Here is a 25,461-nt window from a genome sequence, read left to right as displayed (position 1 = left end):
GTGTAGTTAAAGTTAGGGTTAGGTTTAAAATCACATTTTAAGAAGATAAATTGTGAAAATAGGCAGGGTTTATTACTTTGTGACTGTGGTAACTACTGACGACGATAGGCTCTCTACATCATATCCTGTCGGGTTTCTTCCTCCGTGCACGTCCGGAAGGTGGGGTTTTGTGTTGTAGCGGACAGTTAGTCATTCTGTGTTAAATCAGTGGTACTTAGCAGCCCTATGCCTCGGTATGCACCATTAACGCGCTTATCAAGATAGCAGCAAGAAAGGGGAGAGGCCTGCTTTGGTAAGCTTTCATAAATATCTCATATATATATATATATATATATTACAGAATATTTAGACATAGGCTTTGGCCGTTACTTCTCTGTGCTTACAGTGTGAGAGGGAAGGAAGGAAGATCTGCCTAGATTGAAATCTGCAAATATTTTTGATTTACGGACTATATAATACATGTCCGTATTTGTGACTGCTCTTTGAAACGAAAATACAATGATTAAAAATAGTGGTAGGGCCTTTCCCAGTTGCACTGATCCAACTGAAAGCACACTCCTCGGGGCAGGCGGTAACGGATATGTGGCACGAGTATAATAGACGTCATTTGGAGACAGTCAGTATGTCCTTGTATTTTGATACATTGTTGCAGTCGGCGGTATTATGGACTAAAGCGAACAATATTGCTATCATTTTGCTCTTGTAACAAGGCCTAAACAACGATCATTGATGGGTAGGCTACTCTATCACTGCAATATTTTCTTATGTTTATTTTTTGGTCTGGTAGTCAGCTGTTTTAATAACCTCAACTAACAAATCATATTAATCATAGTCTACAAATGTTATGTTGATTGAAGCTTTCCCAGTGACGCTCTCAGTGGCCAATACAGCCTTCATCCTGTAGAGGTCACTGATATTTTTTCCTTTAAATAGCCTACGGTAACAGATGCAGTAGGCCTATTAACTCGGCTATACATTAGATACAGTAACAGTGTGTTAGGCAATTCTTCCTCTGATGACTTCCCCAGATAGAATGTTTCATTCATCTCTCCTAGGGTCTACCATGGATGATTTTAACGGACCATGCTGTAGGTAAACACTGTTAACATTTATTTAGGAATACTCTGACTGCATCTACCCGAGAATCTGTAGAAGTGGACACTTCACAGCTTGTTCCTTATTTGCCTTATGCACGTAAACACTGTGCTGCCGACATGGTTTGTATCATGCATACATTGATTTTACGCATGTCTAATGAGGTGGACACTCCCAAGGTAGCTCACACGCTTGTGTGTTTCGTGAAATCTGACCAGTCAGCAAAACTCTATTTTGCTCATCTTGTCTGTATGTTAGGACACACCTAATAATTATGGCTTAGTATCTTGGCTCTCTGAAAAGGAATGATGTGTACTGCCTGGTCAAAATATGTCACCAAGCCAACAGAGCAAGGCTACTTAGGCCCTTTAAGTAATGGCATTTTAATTTGGTACTGAAACCGATGCAGAGTATTTATGGTCCCAATGGTTAATTATGTTAGCAATCATCTTAACAACATGTCATGTAAACTTTAGGAAGTTTAGAAATGACTTCAATATTGCTTTTTTGTTGTGTTTTGATCAGTTTTTTTGTGGCTGGCTGTTACTGTTGTTGTTAGGGTTGGGTGTAACCTTTACATGTGCCTTTATCACATGACATGACAGTCTGAGGGACCGTATGGTGTGGAACATCACACCAGGGTGTGAGAGGGGCAGGCACGCACACACACACACACACACACACACACACACACACACACACACACACACACTGTGATATGGTAATATAAGACACTGAGCTGTGTAGTAGGAACATTCCCTATGAAGCTCTCTGTGGCTCAAAGTGGAGAAAGTCCTAGTTTAATTTGGTCCCTGAAGGAATACAGCCTAGAAAAGACCCAGCCATTTTTACTAGGTTATATGTTCCTCTGTTCTCTCATGTGCTCTCTCTCTCTCTCTCTCTCTCTCTCTCTCTCTCTCTCTCTCGTCGGAGTGCATGCTGGGAGTGAGTCGTCAAGCAGAGTGTTTGTGAGAGCGAATGGAATTTCTTTTCACTCTATTGGGTTTTGGTATGTACATATATATATATATTGATTAGTTTAGTTGTTTTACGGATATATTGTTTAACTATCACTAAGCACGTATAGGGGTGGTGGGATCTTTGAGGTTGTTTTTTCGCGAGGGCACAACCAGCGGGTGGGGCTGGTTGCAATGGCCACTCGCGGAAATGTAGAGTTTGAAAAACTTAGTCGGAGGCATGGAGTAAAAATTCCTGCTGCGGCTGGGTGTTCAGTGGAAGAATGTAGCTTGGCTGTGGGTGCTATCATTGGGTATGATAGCATCAAATCAGCCTCAAGGATGAATAGCGCTGTAGTGATATTCTTAGATTCAATTGAAAAGGTGAATAAGATAGTTGAGAGGGGTGTTGTGTTGCGGGAGACACAGACGCCGGTATTTCCGCTTATGAATCCTGCGAAGAAAGTTATGCTTTCTAACGTGCCACCATTTGTTAGAGATGAAGTGTTAGAGCGAGAGTTATCTCGCCATGGTCAAATCGTATCTACAATAAAGAAGGTTCTTTTTGGATGCAAATCTCCGTTGTTGAAACATGTCGTGTCTCATAAGAGACAAGTGCATATGATTTTAAAGAAGGAAGGAGATGAACTGAATTTAGCGTTTAGTTTTAAGATTGATGGATTTGATTATGTCTTCTATGCATCTACTGAATCAATGAAATGTTTTGGATGTGGAAGAGAGGGGCATTTGGTGCGTAATTGTCCCGAGAATGAACGCGCTGAGCCTGGTAGTAGCTTTAGTGCGGGTGCAACTAACGTACCACAGCGAAGGGATGAAAATACTACAGGTGTAGGGGAAGAGAGAAGGTGGGCAGATGTGGTTGGAAAAGTAGGAGAGGAAGGCATTGTGGATACGGGGGCAATTGTGGTAGATCAGAACAAAGAGGGAGGGGAAACAGTAGGTGAGATTGCGACTGCCGTCGCTGAGGTGGTGCTGGAAAATGAAATTGGAGGTCAAGAGGAGATTGAAATAACGGAAAAGGAAGCGGATGTTTTCAAAATACCGAGGAGTAAAAGGAAGAATTTAAGGGGTGGTGAAGGGTCTAATTCTAAGAGAAAGGTAGTGATGGATAAATCAGGTGAAGATGACCAGGTTGTAGAGATGGGGTTTTCTTCTGGGGAGGATAGCGAGAGTGAGTCATCTGACGCGTCACAACAATATAGTGAGATAGATGGGGTGGAAGGGAGGTATGGGATCGAGAAGATACGTCAATTTCTGAAGTTGACAAAAGGGAAGAAATATATGCAGGATTACAATGTAACTGATTTTTTCCCTGAACGTGAATTGTTTATTGAATCAGCAAAGTTTCTGATGTCAAAAATTACAGGGGGAGGTTTGAAAAGCCCTGAAATTGCTAGACTCAAGAAAGTGGTCACGAGAGTAATAAGTGATGCAAATTCTAAAGAAAATGAAAGAGTTCAGTTGCAGTTTTAACTCTGTAAAGAGATGTGGTGGCTGTATCTTCCTCTGTATTTTTTTCTTATCCATGAGCAGTTTTAAGATCTCTTCTTTAAACGTAAATGGGGCAAGAGATGTTAAAAAAAGAGCCATGGTGTATGAGTTAATGAGGGGAAAGGGAAGTGACATAATTTTTCTACAAGAAACGCATAGTAATTTGGAAAATGAAGTTATGTGGCAACAGGAGTGGGGGGGGACAGTGGTGTGTAGTCATAAAAACTCAAAAAGTGGGGGTGTGGTTATCTTGTTCTCAAAAGGGTTTTTGCCTTTGTCATATGAGGTTGAAGAGGTAGTTGAGGGGAGGTTATTAAAAGTTAGAGCAAGGTATGAAAACATCAATATGTGTCTGATAAATGTATATGCCCCAGTGGTGACAGTTGAGAGGGTATGTTTTTTAGAGACATTATCAAATACCATTGAGAAATGTAACAAAGAAGATTATTTGTTTATTGCTGGGGATTTTAACTGCACAGTTAGTGATTTAGATAGAAATCACCAAGAACCTCATATAGCCTCAAGGACATTTTTAAAACGCCTTATTGTAACAAATGAACTGTGTGATATTTGGCGGAGTCAACATGGAAGAACAAGGCAGTACACCTGGGCGCATGTGAGAGAGAACATCATCTCTATGGCCAGGTTAGATAGGTTTTATGTTTTTGAGCATCAATCTCAGGTCTGTAAATCAAGTGTGATAACTCCAGTGGGATTTTCTGATCATTGTTTAATAACAGAGGTGGTGTTCATTAACGATGTAAAACCTAAAAGCGCATACTGGCATTTTAATATAACTTTATTGAGTGATGCTCACTTCAGGAATTGTTTCAGTTTTTTTTGGGAGAGGTGGAGGTCTCAAAAGGCCAGTTTTGTATCCCTTCAACAATGGTGGGATATAGGGAAAATCCAGATTCAACAATTTTGTAATCAATACACGAGGAATGTCACCAAGGATATCACCAGATCAATGAAAGCCCTAGAGATTGAAATAGTGGAACTCATGTCGTTGGTTGAGACCACAGGAGATCGAGGCCATACTCAGGCCCTCAAGAGGAGAAAAGCTGCATTGGCAGATCTGCTGGGTATCAGAGCACAGGGGGCATTGGTGAGAAGTAAATTTCAGGGCATATCTGAAATGGATGCCTCATCCAAATGTTTCTTTGGTTTAGAGAAAAAGAATGGACAAAGAAAAATTATTCATTGTCTCAAATCAGCTGTTGGACAAGAGCTCACTAGCCCTAGTGAAATTACAAAGAGGGCAGTAGAGTTCTATGCTGAGCTCTACAAGTGTGAGTACAAAGAGGACAAAACAGTGACACAGTAGTTCTTTGATGGGCTACCAAAGGTGCCTGCAGAAGCTCAGGTTGAGCTTGAGCAACCATTGTCTTTGCAGGATTTATACACTGCATTAAATGGCATGGAAAATGGAAGGGCACCAGGCATTGATGGGCTTCCCGTTGACTTTTTTAAGTCTTTTTGGGCTATGTTGGGAGAGGATTGGTTAGAAGTAGCTAATGATAGTTTAACCGGAGGGTTACTACCAATAAGCTGCAGAAGGGCTGTCCTCACCCTACTGCCTAAAAAGGGTGACCTGAGGGAGGTGAAGAACTGGAGGCCGGTGGCTTTATTGTGTACTGATTATAAAATATTGTCAAAGGCTTTGTCCAACAGGCTGAGGGAGGTGATGGGGCAAATCATACATACGGATCAGTCCTACTGTGTTCCTGGCAGGCAGATAGGGGATAACATTTCTCTGATTCGTGATTTTTTGGACGTCTCTAAGGCTATTGGGTTGGATGCTGGTCTAATTTCAATTGATCAGGAAAAGGCATTTGACCGAGTTGAACAATAATATTTATGGCACACGTTTGAGGCGTTTGGGTTCAGCTCTGGTTTTATTGCCATGATAAAGGTGATATATGGTGACATTGAAAGTGTATTGAAAGTTAACGGTGGTTTGAGTGCTCCTTTTAAAGTGTGTAGAGGTATTAGGCAGGGATGTTCTATGTCTGGGATGTTATATGCTATTGCTATAGAGCCACTACTAAATAGCATTAGAAGTCGCATTGCAGGGGTGTTCCTTTCAGAGGATATTCCTCCTATTCGTCTTTCAGCCTATGCTGATGATGTAGTTGTGCTAGTGAAAAATCAAGCGGAGGTGGATAGTTTGAGTCTAATGGTTGATCGTTTTAGGGGAATATCCTCTGCAAAGGTAAATTGGGAAAAGAGTTGTGCTTTACAGATTGGAGAATGGTCTGGAGGGATCATGGCTTTGCCAGGGGGGCTAGAATGGTGTAAGGGAGGTTTTAAGTATCTTGGAGTGTACCTAGGAGATGAGGGGATTATGGAAAAAAATTGGAGTGGGGTGGTTGAAATGGTGGAAGGGAGGATGAGGAGATGGCGTTGGTTACTATCTCGTATGTCATATAGGGGGCGCACTATTATAGTTAACAATGTGATTGCCTCTGCACTGTGGCATCGGTTGTCAGTTTTAGAACCACCATCTGGCCTTCTGGCTAAGATACAGGCAATTATTATGGATTTCTTTTGGGATAAATATCACTGGGTTCCACAAAGTGTTTCGTATTTGTCAAAAGAGGAGGGGGGACAAGGTCTTGTACATCTTGCTAGTAGGGCTGCTGCTTTTCGGTTTCAGTTTATTCAAAGGTTGCTTTATGGACCGGAAAATGTGGTGTGGAGAGGGGTGACAGGTCTTATATTACAGCGGGTTGGAGGATTAGGTTTAAAGAAGGCTTTATTTCTGGTTGATAGTAGCCAGATTTCTAGGGAAGGAGTACCTCCGTTTTACAGAGGCCTTCTCAGAGTGTGGAGCGTAATGAAGGTGTCCAGAAGAACTTCAGCGGAGTCAGTGCATTGGCTATTGGAGGAACCACTGGTGTATGGGGCAAGACTGGATTGTACAACTGCAGCTGTTCCACATTTCTCCAAGATTCTGGTGAAGGGGAAAATCATCACCTTAAGACAGTTAATGGCCATGGCTGGGCCCGCCTTAATGGATGGAAGACGGGTGGCAGAACATTTGGGGATGAGGTCGGAAAGGATTGTCGGACAAATGCTGGGGAGCTGTAGGAAGGCTCTGTCAGCGGAAGAATGGGGTATGCTTAGTAGCCACAAGAAGAAGGTGCAAGATGAAGACGTCTCATTTCCAAAACTAGGGATTACACCAAATATCCCAGAGCCAGAAAGAAAGGCGGTATTGCTGGATTTGAGAGGGTTGGAGGAGGTGGGTTTGGATGAGGTGAATGGGAAGGAATTGTATAGGGGGTGTGTCAAGGTGTTGAATAAAGATAAATTGAAAAATAGAAAAGATACTCCATGGAGGGTAAAATTGGGCATTGATGACAAGGTAAAGCCAGCATGGAGAGCACTGTACAAACCATCGTTACAAAAGGGTACTGGTGATATGCAATGGAGGGTTTTGCATGGCATCATTGCAGTTAATGCTTTTGTATCTGTTATTAACTCAGATGTTAGAGATGGATGTCCTTTTTGTAATATAAGAGAAACCATTTTTCACTGTTTTATGGAGTGTGAGAGGATAAAACCTCTATTGGAAATGCTGGAATCTTTGTTTAAAGCAGTAGGGGAGTTTTTCAATAACACTGTTTTTATTTTGGGGTTTCAATATAGTAAACAACAGAAAAGAAAATGTCAAATGTTAAATTTTATTTTGGGACAAGCTAAGATATCAATTTTTCTGAGTAGGAAACATAAGATAGAAACGGGATATGGGCAGGATGTAAGATGTGTTTTTAAAGGTTTAGTGAAAGCAAGAATAAAAGTAGATTTTGAGTTCTTTTCAGCTGTAAAAGATCTCCTATTATTTGAGGAGAAGTGGGCCTACGAAAGAGCGCTTTGTTTTGTAAACTCTCTCTCTCTCTCTCTCTCTCTCTCTCTCTCTCTATATATATATATATATATATATATATATATATATATATATATATATATATATATATATATATTTCTATATATATATCTTGCTTGTCAAAATATATTGCCTGTCAGCAATCAAGTTTTCAAGATATGTAACTTTTAAAATACAGAAATCCTCCCCATGTGATGCGTTTTGCTGACACTATTGCATTTTCTTGTGGTGATTCGAGGAACTCTCAATTTTTGGAGAAATTGGATCCCTGCCTTTCAGCTAGCTGATCCATTTTTGGTTTCAGGGTTAATATTCGGTGCAGTGGAATCAGAGAAGGTAACCCGAAATGGTCCTGTGATAATTGTTTGTGTTTCTGCTGGTCAGAGGGAGCAGGCGCTCTGCGCCAAATGAATGGGGACGGGATGTGACTTGTTTTCCTCTCAAGAAAAGGGTGCCATTTAAAGGAGTGATTACTGGGGTAGTGGTAAATGTGAAAGCGGACCAACTGAAGGGGAAGATTCCCTGTGTTTGTGATGCTCGTCGTTTGGTGCGACGCAGACAGGGTGTTGTGAGTGGTGAAACAGAAGAGTCAATGTCTGTTCTTTTGAGTTTTGATGTTGGTTCTTTGCCTGACAAAGGGATGTTAGGCTATTTCACCTATCCTGTACGAGCTTTTGTGCCGAACACATTGTTGTTACAGGTGTCAAGCTTATGTGGATGTGACAGCAGTCTGTAGGACGGAGGTTCCTAGATGTGAAAAGATAAATAATAATACATCAATATTGATCACAAGTAAAAGGGAGTTATACTCCAGTCTAGTTGGTGGTGGTAATGCAACATTTAGTTTATCGGATGCCAACCACCGTTAAACCTCATCGAAGAAGAAGAAGATCTTAAGTTTGAACACACAGTTTTGTAGCTTCAATGAGGCTAACAGAGATGTACGAGTTCCTCAAGAGCCTATGCAAATCTCAAATATGGAATATTTACCACTATTACTGTATGTTATCAGCAATATTAATATTATATTAGAATATGTAATATGCATAAATATTCAAGGAAAATTTTTAGTTAGCAGTGTGCAACCTTAACATGATGAACGGGAATTGGATTAATGCTAATGGGTGAACAAAAATAACTACCTCAAAGCCACGCCTCCAGTAAGCCACACTGCAAATATGATAGGCTGCCACTTCTACAATATATTATTAAAAAGGTAAAACATTTAATCCCTCCAATCACAAAAATGTTCCGGTATGAATCTTTACACAGGGGTTCCTCAAATACATTTTTCAGATGGGTTCCTTGAGGAACCTTCTCAACTGGAAAGGTTCCGCTGGTGTGGAAACCCAAAAGGTTCTTGGGAGTCCCATAGGGTGGCACACAATTGGCCCAGCGTTGTCCAGGTTTGGCCGGGGTAGGCTGTCATTGTAAATAAGAATGTGTTCTTAATTGACTTGCCTAGAAAAAAAATAATACTAATAATAGTGTAGGAAATAATCATTACAAAATCAAGGAAATGAAATAGGCCTGAATGTAACATTCAATGATTTTGCCAATTGCACGCTCCCTCAAAACTTGAGACATCTGTGGCATTGTGTTGTGTGACAAAATTGCACATTTTAGTGGCCTTTTATTGTCCCCAGCAGAAGGTGCACCTGTGTAATGATCATGTTTAATCAGCAACTTGATATGCCACACCTGTCAGGTGGATGGATTATCTTGGCAAAGGAGAAATGCTCACTAACTGGGATGTAAACAAATTTGTGCACAACATTTGAGAGAAATAATCTTTTTATGCATATGGAACATTTCTGGGATCTTTTATTTCAGCTCATGAAACATGGGATCAATACTTTATATGTTGCGTTTTAAATTTTTGTTCAGTATATTCGTACAGCTGGTGTCGTCTTGTGCTTTCCCTTCCTTGTGTTCTCTAGGTTTCAGAAAGCACCCAAAATAAGGTTGCATTCTGAGCATTCATCTGTCTTTGAAGGCGGAGTATAGAGGCTGCACTATTAGATCCTCATTTAGGTCCTCTTAACAAGATGACACATATTTTTACAGCAGGTGTCGTGTCTAGTCTTTATTCACATCTTTTGGAGTAACTTCAGACAACCAGTCTGACAAGGCATTCACATTCTCATAGCTGGAGTGTTCGTGCTAGGTTTGTTTGTCCCTACCTGAATAAACAGTTAAAGGATTATGAATGTCTTATGACAAGGATTGGGAATTGGTAATTTTACCTTTATTTAACTAGGCAAGTCAGTTAAGAACAAATTCTTATTTTCAATGACGGCCAGTACGACAGATTTGTACCTTGTCAGCTCGGTCAGCTGAACTTGCAACCTTTCGGTTACTAGTCCAACACTCTAACCACTAGGCTACCCTGCCGTAATGGCCTTGGGCATGGCATGGTTGTCAGAAAGGAATAACTTTTTCAGAAGAGAAACTGTCAAGAATTCGGACTTGACATTCTGCTGCTGTTCTATCTCAGAGAAGCTGCTTTATTTCGCTGACTGCTTGTGAAGGACTGGCTGCATCTCTGTTTTTAAGAAGTGGAGAAAGGTACTGAGAATGGGACTCAACTGGCCCTGAATTCCTTCTCTCCCCCGGACCCCAAGGCACTAACTCAGTTACTGGATGTTTATTTTCACTGTCTCCGAGCTACTCGAGGCTCTTTAGTTTAGAATGTTACTTTCTAATGTAATCCCTATGGTTACTTTATGTTAAAGCAGAAAGAATATGAGGACTATTATCTGATATACAAGTAGCAGGAGAGCCAAAACGATAGGTTTCCTCCAGGGTGCTTTATTTCCAGTTTAACCTAACCACGGTTCAGTTAGCTCCGATTCGAGACCAGGAACCTCATGGTAAGCCATCTAAGGTCCTAGAGGCCTGTTTTCTAAAAAGTCATTCAGAATGTAATGTCATCTGATTTAGAAGACCATCTGCTAATGGTCTTGGCATTGAATGTTGGGTTATACTGGCACCGATGTACAGGTATTTTATGACATCTTGGGATGAGCTCCATTTTTCAGAGACTGATTCAGAAAGAGACCAATCATTACGCCATCTACTGCTCTGGTGGGAGGGAATGCTGTATATTCTCTCTGCAGGAGTGTCAGCTCCTAGTGACCTGGTGATTAATGCCCTGTTGGCTGCCCCTTGTGCCTACTGGAGAGATAGGGGTCCTGTGGTTACCATCTACACCTGGGTGCCAGTAATATTTGAAATTCAAAATACATTAGCTGTGCTCGATTGGACTTGAGCTTGGCAAAATGTAACCAGACCCCGCCCGCCTGGTACTCCAGGTAGACTAAATCAAACACTCAGTGTTTTTAATGATTTAAAATATAAATTGACCCCAGGTCTGGGTCTTAGTTGGTACTAGAGGTTGACCGATTATGATTTTTCAACACCGAAACCGATTATAGCAGGACCAAAAAAAGCTGATACCGATTAATCGGCCAATTAAATTTTTGTATTTATTTATTTGTAATAATGACAATTACAACAATACTGAATTAATACTTTTATTTTAACTTGATATAACACATCAATGAACTCAATTTAGCCTCAAATAAATAATGATGTTCAATTTGGTTTAAATAATGCAAAACCAAAGAGTTGGAGAAGAAAGTAAAAGTGCAATATGTGCCATGTAAGAAAGCTAACGTTGAAGTTCCTTGCTCAGAACATGAGAACATATGAAAGCTGGTGGTTCCTTTTAACATGAGTCTTCAATATTCCCAGGTAAAATTTTTTAGGTTGTAGTTATTATGGGAATTATAGGACTATTTCTCTATACCATTTGTATTTCATATACCTTTGACTATTGGATGTTCTTATAGGCACTTTAGTATTGCCAGTGTAACAGTATAGCTTCCATACCTCTCCTCGCTCCTACCTGGGCTCGAACCAGGAACACAACGACAACAGCCACCCTCGAAGCATCGTTACCCATGCAGAGCAAGGGGAACAACTACTCCAAGTCTCAGAGCGAGTGACGTTTGAAACGCTATTAGTGCGCACCCCGCTAACTCGCTAGCCATTTCACATCACATCGTTACACCAGCCTAATCTCGGGAGTTGATAGGCTTGAAGTCATAAACAGCAGAGCTTCTGGCAAAATGCACGAAAGTGCTGTTTGAATGAATGCTTATGAGCCTGCTGGTGCCTACCATCGCTCAGTCAGACTGCTCTATCAAATCATAGACTTAGTTATAACATAATAACACACAGAAATGCGAGCCTTAGGTCATTAATATGGTAGAATCCGGAAACTATCATCTCGAAAACAAGAGGTTTATTCTTTCAGTGAAATACGGAACCGTTCCATATTTTATCTAATGGGTGGCATCCATCAGTCTAAATATTCCTGTTACATTGTATTGCACAACTTTCAATGTTATGTCATAATTACGTAAAATTCTGGAAAATTAGTTCACAATGAGCCAGGCGGCCCAGAACGGTTGCATATACCCTGACTGCGTGCAATGAACGCAAGAGAAGTGACACAATTTCACCTGGTTAATATTGCCTGCTAACCTGGATTTCTTTTAAATACGCAGGTTTAAAAATATATACTTCTGTGTATTGATTTTAAGAAAGGCATTGGTGTTCATGGTTAGGTACACGTTGGAGCAACGACAGTCCTTTTTCGCGAATGCGCACTGCATCGATTATATGCAACGCAGGACACGCTAGATACACTAGTAATATCATCAACCATGTGTAGTTATAACTAGTGATTATGATTGATTACGTTTAATGCTAGCTAGCAACTTACCTGGGCTTCTTACTGCATTCGCGTAACAGGCATGCTCCTCTTGAGACAGGTGTTTAGAACATTGGACTAGTTAACAGAAAGGTTGCAAGATTGAATCCCTGAGCTGACAAGGTAAAAATCTGTCGTTCTGCCCCTGAACAAGGCAGTTAACCCACTGTTCCTAGGCCGTCATTGAAAATAAGAATGTGTTCTTAACTGACTTGCCTAGTTAAATAAAGATTAAATAAAGGTGTACAATTTTTTTTTTTTAAATCGTCGTCCAAAATTACAGATTTCCGATTGTTATGAAAACTTGAAATCGGCCATTCCGATTAATCGGTCGACCTCTAATACATATTATGTCTCTCTCTCTCATTTTCTTTCTTTCCTTCCTTCCATGTAGATCTCTCTGACTGAAGCTGGGGATGTATTCACAAAATGCTTGTTTTCTTACTGCTTGTCCCAGCAAGCCTAGGAGGTGGCTGGTCCCCCTGAGCCAGTGCTCCTAACACAGAACGTTAGGTCTAAGCATAGGCTCACTACCATAGGAACAGGCTTCAACAAGAATCAGTCGTGTCCTCCTTAGGCCTAAATGGTATGGAATCCAATGTTTGGAGTCTGTGTTGAACCTTTTTGTGATTATTTTCATTTTTATCACCAAGCAAAATAACTAGTAGGTCGGTGCAGATCCATCGTTGTGAAACAAGGCTATCTGTAGCTCTACCATGCTACATTGTAATTTCTCAATGAAATAACAATGTCCCATGGTCTCATAGCCTAGGCCCACCTTTACATTTTAGTCATTTAGCAGATGCTGTTATCCAAAGTGACATACAGTAGTGAGTGCATACATTTCCATACTGGTCCACCATGGTAATTGAACCCACAACCATTCCATTCCTCTGTCCTCTGCCATCAGTCTGTCCCTGACTGTGTGCTTTGTTGAGGTAGGCCTCAATCACATTTGTATGTTAGACTGTCTCTCTTTGTGCCTGCTTTGTATGGTAGTGTCTCTGTGCCTGCCTGTGCTCTATTGAGGTAGTTGGCCTGAATCCCATTTGACTGACTTTGGCTGTGTATCAATGTCTCTCTGCCTGCTTGTGCCGGGGGATGGTGCTTGAGTGCCTCTCAGGCTGATTACAGTACATGCCACTGCAGATGTGTGACATTCTCCCGGTCATGTTGAGCGCCAGCAGCCCCTCTCTCTATCATGGAAATGGAACTGTGGTTTATGGTGCCAGAGCTGCACTAGCAGCGTGTTATAAAGCAGTAGTGGGAGACAGACAGACAGACAGACAGGCAGGCAGGCAGGCAGGCAGGCAGGCAGGCAGGCAGGCAGGCAGGGAGAGAGAGCGCGCCACGGGTCTGGAGTCTGCTCAGTGCTATGAGAGCCCAGACAGAGAGACAGGGGTCTGGAGTCTGCTCATTGCCATGGGAGTCCAGACAGAGAGACAGGGGTCTGGAGTCTGCTCATTGCTATGGGAGTCCAGACAGAGAGACAGGGGTCTGGAGTTTGATCAGTGCTATGAGAGCCCCAGCTGTGTCAGTGGGATGTGGGGCTGATATGTCTGTTTCCATCACCATTGCTCTCACTGGGATGGTTTGATTTCAAGCCACTATGGCCACATAGCATCTGAGTGAGTGGGATGTGTGGGATAGATTGGAGTGTCACAATCAGATGTGGTCAGAGAGAGAACTGGCATTCAGAAAAGGATGCTTCTCCTGTAGATCTTGTAGCACCATAAGGAAATATAACTTTGTATGTCCTCAGACTTCTAGGACCTATGAGATAGTCATGTATAACTTACACTACTAACGGAATTATTTATATGTTAAAGTATTCTTGTAATAAGATTTAATATTGGGAAAAACATCCAGTGCCTTGAACGTACGTCTTGGAGAGCATAAATTCACTTTTAGATGTCAAGATATCACCCTTTGCCAGTTGCAAGACAATTTATAGAACAAAATCATTCTATTAATTAATTGCCCTGCGTCAGGATCGAAAAAGTTCAACCACCACGTAGAGGAGGTGACTATAACAACAAATTACTCCAAAGAGAAGCCATACACTACCATTCAAAAGAAAGAAAAGCACGTTTTTTGTCCATTTTTAAAATAACATCAAGTTGATCAGAAATACAGTATAGACATTGCTAATATTGTAAATGACTATTGTAGCTGAAAACGGCAGATTTTTTATGGAATATCTACATAGGCGTACAGAGGCCCATTATCAGCAACCATCACTCCTGTGTTCCAATGGCACGTTGTGTTGGCTAATCAAAGTTTCTAATTTTAAAAAGCTAATTGATCATTAGAAAACCCATTTGCAATAATGTTAGCACAGCTGAAAACTGTTGTCTTGATTAAAGAAGCAATACAACTGTGTCACGGCCGTTGAAAGAACTGGACCAAGGTGCAGCGTGGTGAGCGTACATATTCCTTAATTTCATATGACGCCGACAAAAACAATAAACAATCCAAAAACCAACCGTGAAGCTTAAGGTTAGTGCCAACAAACAAAGACAACATCCCACACAGAAAGGAGGGAAAAGGGCTACATAAGTATGGTTCCCAATCAGAGACAACGATAGACAGCTCTCCCTGAATGAAAACATAGAAACACAAAATCATAGAAAACAAAACCTAGAATGCCCACCCCAAATCACACCCTGACCAAACCAAATAGAGACATGAAAAGGATCTTTAAGGTCAGGGCGTGACAAACCGGCCTTCTTTAGACTAGTTGAGTGTCTGGAGCCTCTGCATTTGTGGGTTAGATTACAGGCTCAAAATGGCCAGAAACAAATAACATTCTTCTGAAACTCGTCAGTCTATTCTTGTTCTGAGAAATGAAGGCTATTCCATGCGAGAAATTGCCAAGAAACTGAAGATCTCGTACAACGCTGTGAAGTATTCCCTTCACAGAACAGTGCAAACTGTCTAACCAGAATAGAAAGAGGGGAGGCCCCGGTGCACAACTGAGCAAGAGGACAATTACATTAGTGTCTAGTTTGAGGAACAGACGCCTCACAAGTCCTCAACTGGCAGCTTCATTAAATAGTACCCTCAAAACACCAGTCTCAATGTCAACAGTGAAGAGGCGACTCCTGGATGCTGGCCTTCTAGGTATAGTTGCAAAGAAAAAGCCATATCTCAGACTGGCCAATAAAAATAAAAGATTGTTAAAAGAACACAGACATTGAACACAGGAACTCTGCTTAAAAGGCCAGCATCCTGGAGTCGTCTCTTCACTGTTGACGTTGAGACTGTATTTTTTATTTTTTTTGAATTTTACCCCATTTTCTCCCCGATTTCGTGGTATCCAATTGTTGTTGTAGCTACTATCTTGTCTCATCGCTACAACTCCTGTACGGGCTCGGGATAGACGAAGGTTGAAAGTCATGCGTCCTGCGATACACAACCCAACCAAGCCGCACTGCTTCTTAACACAGCACACATCCAACCCGGAAGCCAGCCGCACCAATGCGCCGGAGGAAACACCGTGCACCTGGCCACCTTGGTTAGCGCACACTGCACCCAGCCCGCCACAGGAGTCGCTGGTGCGCGATGAGACAAGGACACCCCTACCGACCAAGCCCTCCCTAACCCGGGCGACGCTAGGCCAATTGTGCATCGCCCCACGGACCTCCTGGTCACGGCCGGTTACGACAGAGCCTGGGCGCGAACCCAGGGACTCTGATGGCACAGCTGGCGCTGCAGTACAGCGCCCTTAACCACCCAAGACTGTTTTTTTGCAGGTACTATTCAATTAATAAACTTCTCCCCAATTTCGTGGTATCCAATCGGTAGTTACAGTCTTGTCTCATCGCTGCAACTTCCTTATGGACTCGGGAGAGGCGAAGGCCGAGAGCCGTGCGTCCTCCGAAACACGATCTAGCCAAGCCGCACTGCTTCTTGACACAATGCCCCCTCAACCCGGAAGCCAGCCGCACCAATGTGTCGGAGGAAACACTGTACACCTGCCGACCGTGTCAACGTGCACTGCGCCCGGCCCGCCACAGGAGTCACTAGTGCGCGATGGGACAAGGACATCCCTGCTGACCCAACCCTCCCCTAACCCGGACGATGCTTGGCCAATTTTGCGCCGCCCCATGGGTCTCCTGGTCAGAGCCTGGACTCAAACTCAGAATCGCTAGTGGCACAGCTAGCATTGCGATGCATTGCCTTAGACCCTTGTGCCACTCGGGATGCCCCTGTGACCCCAAACCTTTGACCGGTAGTGTATAAATTAAATTCTGTATCTCCACAGTGTTTAACCTCTTGATCCTACTTGAGACGCAGACGTCTCATCTAGACACCTGGAAATGCAAATGCGCTACGCTAAATGCTAAATGTACTCGTTAAAACTCAAACGTTCATTAAAACACACATGCAGGGTATTGAATTAAAGCTACACTCGTTGTGAATCTAGCCAACAAGTCAGATTTTTAAAATGCTTTTCGGCGAAAGCATGAGAAGCTATTATCTGATAGCATGCAACACCCCAATATACCTGAAGGGGACGTAAACAAAATAATTAGCGGAGCCGGCGCTACACAAAACGCAGAAATAAAACATAAAACATTCATTACCTTTGATGATATTCTTTGTTGGCACTCCTATATGTTCCATAAACATCACAATTGGGTCTTTTTCCCGATTAAATCCGTCCATGTATGCCCAAAATATCCATTTGTATAGCCTGTCTGGTTCAGGAAAAAAGCTCTCTTCCAACACGCAACGTCATTTTTTAAAATTATATAAGTTGCCTATATTCTTTGACAAAACACTTCAACCTACTTTTGTAACCCAACTTTAGGTATTTGTAAACGTTAATAAGCGATCAAATTGATCACTGGGCGATCTGTATTCAATAGCAGCTACTCAAGAAAACAATGTCCTTTTTCTCTCTTCCAAAATCGATTGCTGTATGCTGGACGGAATGAAGGATCTATTTGTCATTACACAAAGGATTTTTGTCAATGAAAATTACGTTTTTGGCTACATCGTGTGGAAGTTGTAGGAACTGCAAGCTCCCTGCTATATATTTTTGCTTGCCATAAACAACTCAGAGACTGGCGGATTAATACTTTTCTGTGGTTTTTGTGACCAGGTTTTTCTGGGGATTTCGCTTGCTGTTCACGTTCTGTTATAGTCACAGACATTATTTAACCAGTTTTAGAAACTTCAGAGTGTTTTCTATCCACACATACTAATCATATGCATATAGTATATTCCTGGCATGAGTAGCAGGACGCTGAAATGTTGCGCGATTTTTAACAGAATGTTCGAAAAAGGAGGGGGTAGACTGAAGAGATTTCACCTCCTTCCTATAAGCCACGTTTAGATTGTTATACAAGAACACTGTCCATATCAGATTTAACATATTGTTTATGAACGTCTTCTCCCACCACAAAGGACAGCAATTCACATGAATTGATGTGATGTATTTAGGTGAGCGGACACCTGGGGCGATTGATTTGCTCCCATATCCTATAATTCTATCTTTTTGTGACTAATTTGTATACAGGTAGACCAGAGGGGCCGAGTCCCTGATTTGCAGATGAGTGGCAACCCTGATTAGATGCATTTTCTGCCCATCTGTTATTCTTTAAAAATGCTGTTTTGAATTAAAGAAAATTGTATTTACACACTGAAGGCTGTAAAGCCAAAATGTCTGTGTACGCTATCCTCAATACAGTAAAAAATGTAAAACATTGATTAATTAAGCTTTATGCAGCATTTGAGTGCGAACCCATTACACCTCTTCGTTTGTCAGATGTGATTGTTGCCATCACTCTGATTTCTTTGGTTTGTGTGTTGGATTGGGCCAACAGATTGGGCCTACAGATTAGTCCTACAACTGTTAGCAGATTAGAGCCATGACTGAGTGTTGGCCTCATGAGAACACTCAGGATGCAGTTTCTTTGTTGGAAATCATGGAGAGGGAGCTGTAAATGTGTACAAGAGCTCAAGAAATGTATCCTGGGTCTCTATTGAAAGGAAAGAGAGAGTGCTAATTGAATACATCCAGACGGACGTCAGTATTTGACTATTCATTTTTGGAGAATAAAAATTGTAGGCCTATTTTAACAATGAAAAAGATTTCTCAATTCAATTGATACTTGTGGAATTTTTACCTACAAGGATATACCAATTCTTAATTTAATTAAACAAACTTTTGATGTAGTTTTTATAACGGTGCGTGGAGCTACTGCTGTGCATTAAGCCCTATTGTTTATTCCCCAGTTCAAATAGCAATTACAAAATCAGTTCTATCATAGAGGAAATCAGACTTTTCTTTTGCTGTTACTGTTGGCCAAATGACCAGAGAAAAGCAAGCAGCGTGTCCGATGTTTACCTCTGCCATGTGGATTTGTGTCATTCTGATTAGCCAAGAGTTTAAGCTCATTTTTTGGGGGGGGGGGGGGGGGGGAAATCTGGAAAAAAAAGTCCTATTATTCGAATGATAAAATCATTTCAAATGCCCATCTCTACTTGGGAGTATGAGTGTTTGGCAGTGTGGGACAGTATTTTGGGATTGGGTGGGGGTGAGTGTTCGGGAATGTAGGAGGGTGTTAGTCATTGGGAGGTTCCTTGTATCCCCTCTATTAGTAACTCCCTTAATCATTTCCAGATGACTCAGATGAGCCATTTCTCTAATACTGGCCCCCAGCTGAAAGACTACTCCACTCTGATGTCATCACATGGTGTTTTTGCTCTATATATTACAGAACTTTGTGCATTTACTATATCTTCCTCTAAGACAGGGGTGGGTAATTCCAGTCCTTGAGGGCCTGATTGGTGTCACAGTTTTACCTCAGCCCCAGCTAACACACGTGACTCTAATAATCACCTAATCATGATCTTTAGTTTAGAATGCAGTTTGATGAATCAGCTGTGTTTGCTAGGGATGGAGAAAAAGTGTGACACCAATCAGGCCCTGGAGGACTGGAGTTGCCCACCGCTGCTCTAAGACATATATGTGCAAGTGTGTTAGATCAGCCCTTATCTATTCCCTCAATTTAAATACGAGGGAAGGCACTTCACAAGTGAATTTATGAATGAAGTGAATTAGAGGGGTTAAGAATTCCTTAAAAGTGAATCTACTATTAAGCGACTAGGGTGGTTGGCTCAGGCTTGAAAGAGAGACAGAGTTCAGCATCCTGCTGCCAAAATGAGTCAGAGTCCTTTGTGTGTCCCTCTGCTGGGGATGGTTAGTATGCATTGTGGGGTGTCGGGCGGCTGAGATTGGGGAGCTGCCTTATATCACAAACTAGCTACAGAATCTGTATTTTAACTGAATGAACCTTACGTACTGTTTCAAACATGATCTTTAAAGAAAGTAAACGTTGACAAATGTGCAATTAAAGTAAAAGTAAAACCCGTTTCTCTCCTACATTATTAATACCTACCCCATGATCATAACCAAGGGATGTATCCCAATAATAGTTTATCTTCTCCTTAGGACTGACCCCATTTAGTCCACTGGTCGATTTGTTTGGTCGATGGGCTGTTGATCGACCAGAATTTTGCATGAAAGCGGAAAAAAAATGTCATGCTCTGATCCTGTCGAAACGTCATAAAAATAGTTGTGCGAAAATAGTTGTGTTTGTCTGTCCGGAACTCACTGATGCAGGAAACTATGAGGTCCAAGAATATTTTACATAATGTTGTAAGTTAGCTAGCATGAGCAGGCTGGACCAAGTTAATAGTTGATACAATGTTTCAAGTTCCTTGCAGACAGACCATGCATAGCCAATGTGATTTAAAGGATATATATTTTTATCAGGATATTTTCTACCTGTGGGCTGCAATGTATTTATTTGTTGGCTTTATGTAGGCTATATTTACATATTGGCAATGGCAATAGAAGTTACTTTTAGATTTGTATCATTTTCATTTAGATATAATTTTTAATAACCACATGACATTGAGATATGAAGACTATTATAAATTAAACTTAACTTCCATGAAAATATACATTTGAAAATCTTGTCACTCCAAATGGAAAAAATGTTACCAACCTACTGTGTAACCTACTACCGTTAACTTCAGGAGCTTAACAAGGCTAGCAGCAGAGGGCAGTGGGGAGGAGTGTCACAGGTTTTTTTCTTCTGGTTAGGCTATATGATCTCTGGCTCCCTCTTTTTAGTCATTTGTATTCATTTTTAATGAAGAAAACATGGTGTCTATATTTAGAAAAATACTCATTTTCAAATTCCAATGCTCTCGGTCTACCAATATTTTTCTTTATTGGGGGAGAGCCCTACTTCTCCTGATGTGTGCACTAATCCACTACTTCATACAAATCTAAAAACATGGACATTTCCACCATATTTCTTATACCAGTCATTCCCATTCAAATCAGGGAAGTGTACACTTTGGAAGGAAGGGGAGATAATTGGGGAAAAAGCCAGAGTCTCTCTGTACAGGGTGATGCTTAGGTAACACATGGAATCCCCTTTACCCTAAACACCTGCCTTGTGAATTCAACTGTAGTCCACTTTGACTACAATCAATGCAACACTAGTCCATAAGCTATCTACAATACTTATTGTAGAGAAAGACTAGAAGGGAACTTCCTGCTTGTACCATTCACTGTGTTGAAATAGGACAAAAGAGAACAAGAAACTCTCTCATCAGTGAGGTATCATGGTTGACAGTCCTGTGCCCCTAGTGCATGGTATACTGAACAGGTGATGAGGAACCGGCTAGTCCTGGTACTGTTCTGCAATGATGTGAGCTCACCCAGAGCAAATGCATACTGTAGCTTGGAGTGAGAGTCAGGGTTTTCAGAAAGGGAAGAGAGGCCTCCTAGCTGGGGGATGTTTTCTGGGCCTGTAATTGCCCACTAGATTTTTCAGGAAGTCCCCAACTGGCCTCTGAGGTGAAGGCAGGGAGAGTCATCTGGTTTCCTGTAGATTCCTTACTCATATCTAGAACAGAAATCTCTCTCTCTCATATTTATATAACTGGAATCTAGCCAGCCAACTGCATTCTGAACACTTTACCAGAGCTGATGTTGAAATCGAACAGCAGTTACAGTATGCTAACAAACTGGTCCCATCACGGCTCATGTTCTGAAACTCAGCAGGTTTTATAGCTTCAACTCATTTTTATGTTAAAGGAAGGAAGGACGGACTGACCCAAAATGTGTTGACGACATCATAGCCTCACATTAATATGTATCACCATTTTATATAGGGCTTTATTTTTCGGCTGGCGTGGAGCCAGCACAATTGTCAAATGCATGCTAGTTGGCAATTTCGACCTGCTAAAGCTGATGTTGTGCCAAAAATCTCCCCCTGACAGAATTCCCCCACCCCCTATCGTGTGAACGCGCACACACTCAATTCTTCATTGCTGCGACTTGCTTGCTAGTTGAGCTTTATGGTCACGTTAGGCTGCGTTTAATTTTATTTTTTTATCTCTGTTTGATCGCAGGGGAGGCACTAGTAATGTCTGCAGTTTTCGGTTTGGCTATTTGTTTCAAGTGTATTAGGCTATAAATAAATCTCTTTACCAAAATTCGTCATCTCTCAATCAATCAATCACATTTATTTATAAAGTCCTTCTTACATCAGCTGATGTCACAAAGTGCTGTACAGAAACCCAGCCTAAAACCCCAAACAGCAAGCAATGTAGGTGTAGAAGCACGGTGGGTAGGAAATACTCCCTAGAAAGGCCAAAACCTAGGAAGAAACCTAGAGAGGAACCAGGCTATGTGGGGTGGCCAGTCCTCTTCTGGCTGTGCCGGGTGGAGATTATAACAGAACATGACCAAGATGTTCAAATGTTTATAGAAGACCAACAGGGTCAAATAATAATAATCACAGTGGTTATAGAGGGTGGCACACACCAGTAGTGTGTGCCACAGAAAGTATTTGACTCTAGCCACAAAATTAAGGAAATTAGAAGGGGGGGGGGATTTCGGCAAGACCCCCCCCCTCCAATTTCCTTAATTTTGTGGCTATATTCAAATACTCTCTATACAACATACAGTGCCTTGCGAAAGTATTCGGCCCCCTTGAACTTTGCGACCTTTTGCCACATTTCAGGCTTCAAACATAAAGATATAAAACTGTATTTTTTTGTGAAGAATCAACAACAAGTGGGACACAATCATGAAGTGGAACGACATTTATTGGATATTTCAAACTTTTTTAACAAATCAAAAACTGAAAAATTGGGCGTGCAAAATTATTCAGCCCCCTTAAGTTAATACTTTGTAGCGCCACCTTTTGCTGCGATTACAGCTGTAAGTCGCTTGGGGTATGTCTCTATCAGTTTTGCACATCAAGAGACTGACATTATTTGCCATTCCTCCTTGCAAAACAGCTCGAGCTCAGTGAGGTTGGATGGAGAGCATTTGTGAACAGCAGTTTTCAGTTCTTTCCACAGATTCTCGATTGGATTCAGGTCTGGACTTTGACTTGGCCATTCTAACACCTGGATATGTTTACTTTTGAACCATTCCATTGTAGATTTTGCTTTATGTTTTGGATCATTGTCTTGTTGGAAGACAAATCTCCGTCCCAGTCTCAGGTCTTTTGCAGACTCCATCAGGTTTTCTTCCAGAATGGTCCTGTATTTGGCTCCATCCATCTTCCCATCAATTTTAACCATCTTCCCTGTCCCTGCTGAAGAAAAGCAGGCCCAAACCATGATGCTGCCACCATCATGTTTGACAGTGGGGATGGTGTGTTCAGCTGTGTTTGCTTTTACGCCAAACATAACGTTTTGCATTGTTGCCAAAAAGTTCAATTTTGGTTTCATCTGACCAGAGCACCTTCTTCCACATGTTTGGTGTGTCTCCCAGGTGGCTTGTGGCAAACTTTAAGACACCTTTTATGGATATCTTTAAGAAACACAATATGTCTGTCAGGGAATCCTATTCTGATATGTCAGATGAAGAGTTAGACCAAAAGTCAGAGCCATTAAGGCATAGATACCCCATGCAAGATTTAGAATGGTCAAAGGAAGTATCCAAGCCATGGGCCATTGTGTACAATGGCGAGAGTTAGGGAGTCTCTGCAGCGTGTAGATGGTGCAGGTATCATTGCCAGAATGATCCAGCTTCGTTGCATTGCTCGGCAATGATGCTCTGTTCCTGCTCTTCATCAACTAGTAATACATAAATAATGAAGCAGGTTAATCGGTTAAACATTTCACTTTGAATTCCAATGCTTTTTTTTCAAGATACAACATTGTCATCTTTGGCGGTTATTATTTTGTATGCATATTGCATATTTCCCATCACCTAATGAACAACCACAATACCAGTCTGGTGTTAAGCGTAGGCTAACTCTTGTATAGATGTTCTATCTGGACTCTGCGGCCAATAACAAAGCAGCAACTGCTTTTGGATACTTTATGGATGGAGTCGGCAGCAATCGATGGCCTTCAAGGTAAATATTGCTATAGTAGAATGAAAAAAATAATTACTTGTATTATGTATATTGTAACATCTTGTGAGGAGTTACTTTCTGGATAAAAACCCTTGACATCTTCCTCATCAAACCTCGTAAGATTGCTTTCTGTGTTGTATTGACGTATCCTGAAAATGACATCTGCTGCTTTAGATCGAACTGTCATATCTCAGTTATTGTTTTCATATCTACAAAAAATAAGCTATTTTCTTTACTTTCATAGTGTGAGCTGATCAAGGGGTCAAAAATGTAGATATTGCCAGATGTTCACTGTCCGAGGAACAGGCTATGGAAGCTTTATTGCTGCCAAAAGTGTCCATAACCAGAGGTGATTAAACTGTTCTGTGTTCTTCTCTCTTCCTCTCTGCCTGTCTTGTTGTACATGGAACCTGTCTCACATGCATTAATTAAAAAACTCTTAAGATGTCAGCTGCTAATTTTAAGATTTACACCACATAAACATTGTCATTATCCCTGGACTATCAAGCCCCTGTTGCTGCCAAATTTGTCACTAATACAGATTTGTTTCTCTTGAGCATTCCAGATTCAGCAGGCGGAGGACCTGCTTTATTGGGGTCATAATCTGGAATCTGGAAACAGTGACAATGGGGTGGTGGTTCCTGACATCCCATGCCCCCTGTCTACTGAGAATCTTGCTGTGCTGCAACGTCAAGTGAACCCTACCACTGACACTTCATCTTTTGGTCAGGACATATCCATGCATGCGCTTCGATTAGTTATGAGTCTCCAGCCTTTTTAGGTGCAATCCTCCCACACTATGTAGGATATTGTTTTAGCCCCAGTGCCACTTGATAATGGCAAACATTTGTATTTTTTTGGAGGAGGGTGAAAGGATAGCAGGCCCAGCTGTCAAAGCGAGAGAGTAGACTATTCCGGATAGAGCAGGTACTTTTGTGTATTCTATTTCTTGTGAGGTTTTCTGTCTTCAGATACAGCGAGCTGTGAAAGCCTGTCTGCATATGAAGAGGTCCCAATGAAAAGCAGTGGTTCTCAGTCCTGGTCCTGGGGACTGGACCTGTTTTTGCCTTAGCTCTGATTCAAATGATTAACTCATCATCAAGCTTCAAGTGATATTTATGTATTTGTGACGCTATCCTTGATATGATTCTGCTATTGTCACATGCTACACATGCGTCTATCTATCCAATGTTATCATGATTTGTTATAAGTGATATTATACTTATATTATACAGGAAGTATTATTAAAGAGATGCTTTACAGATCACCGACCATTTCGAATCCCACCGTACATTCTCCGCTATGCAATATGGTTTCCAAGCTGGTCATGGGTGCACCTCAGCCACGCTCAAGGTCCTAAAAGATATCATAGCCGCCATCGACAAAAGACAATATTGTGCAGCCTTATTCATCGACCTGTCAATCACCACATTCTTATCAGCAGACTCAACAGGCTTGGTTTCTCAAATGACTGCCTCACCTGGTTCACCAACTTCTTCTCAGATAGAGTTCTGTGTGTCAAATCTGGCCCTTCTTTGGACACTGTTAACTAACCTCCCGACGAGCTTCAATGCCATCCATACAACTCTCCTTCCGTGGCCTCCAACTGCTCTTAAATGCAAGTAAAACTAAATGCATGCTCTTCAACCCGATCACTCCCCGCACCTGCCCGCCCGCCTAGCATCACTACTCTGGACGGTTCTGACTTGAATATGTTGACAACTTCAAATATCTAGGTGCCTGGCTAGACTGTAAACTCTCCTTCCAGACTCATATTAAGCATCTCCAATCCTAAATTAAATCTAGAATCGGTTTCCT

The 25,461-nt window shown here is 41.5% G+C and overlaps 1 protein-coding gene across 1 annotated transcript in view; it reads left to right on the top strand.

The window, feature by feature from the left end:
* Positions 1–139: 139 nt before the first annotated feature.
* LOC110501794 (ras-related protein Ral-B) overlaps positions 140–25,461 on the top strand; it is a 41,219-nt gene continuing 15,897 nt past the window's right edge. Inside the window, exon 1 of the mRNA XM_021579628.2 lies at positions 140–292. The gene's annotated coding sequence lies outside the window, so the exon portion shown is untranslated. The remainder of the gene's footprint in view (positions 293–25,461) is intronic.

The sequence above is a fragment of the Oncorhynchus mykiss genome, chromosome 22 (assembly GCF_013265735.2).
Source record: "Oncorhynchus mykiss isolate Arlee chromosome 22, USDA_OmykA_1.1, whole genome shotgun sequence".
NCBI lineage: Eukaryota > Metazoa > Chordata > Actinopteri > Salmoniformes > Salmonidae > Oncorhynchus > Oncorhynchus mykiss.
The sequence above is the reverse complement of the archived record's forward strand: the minus strand, read 5'-3'. Positions and strand labels throughout refer to the sequence as shown.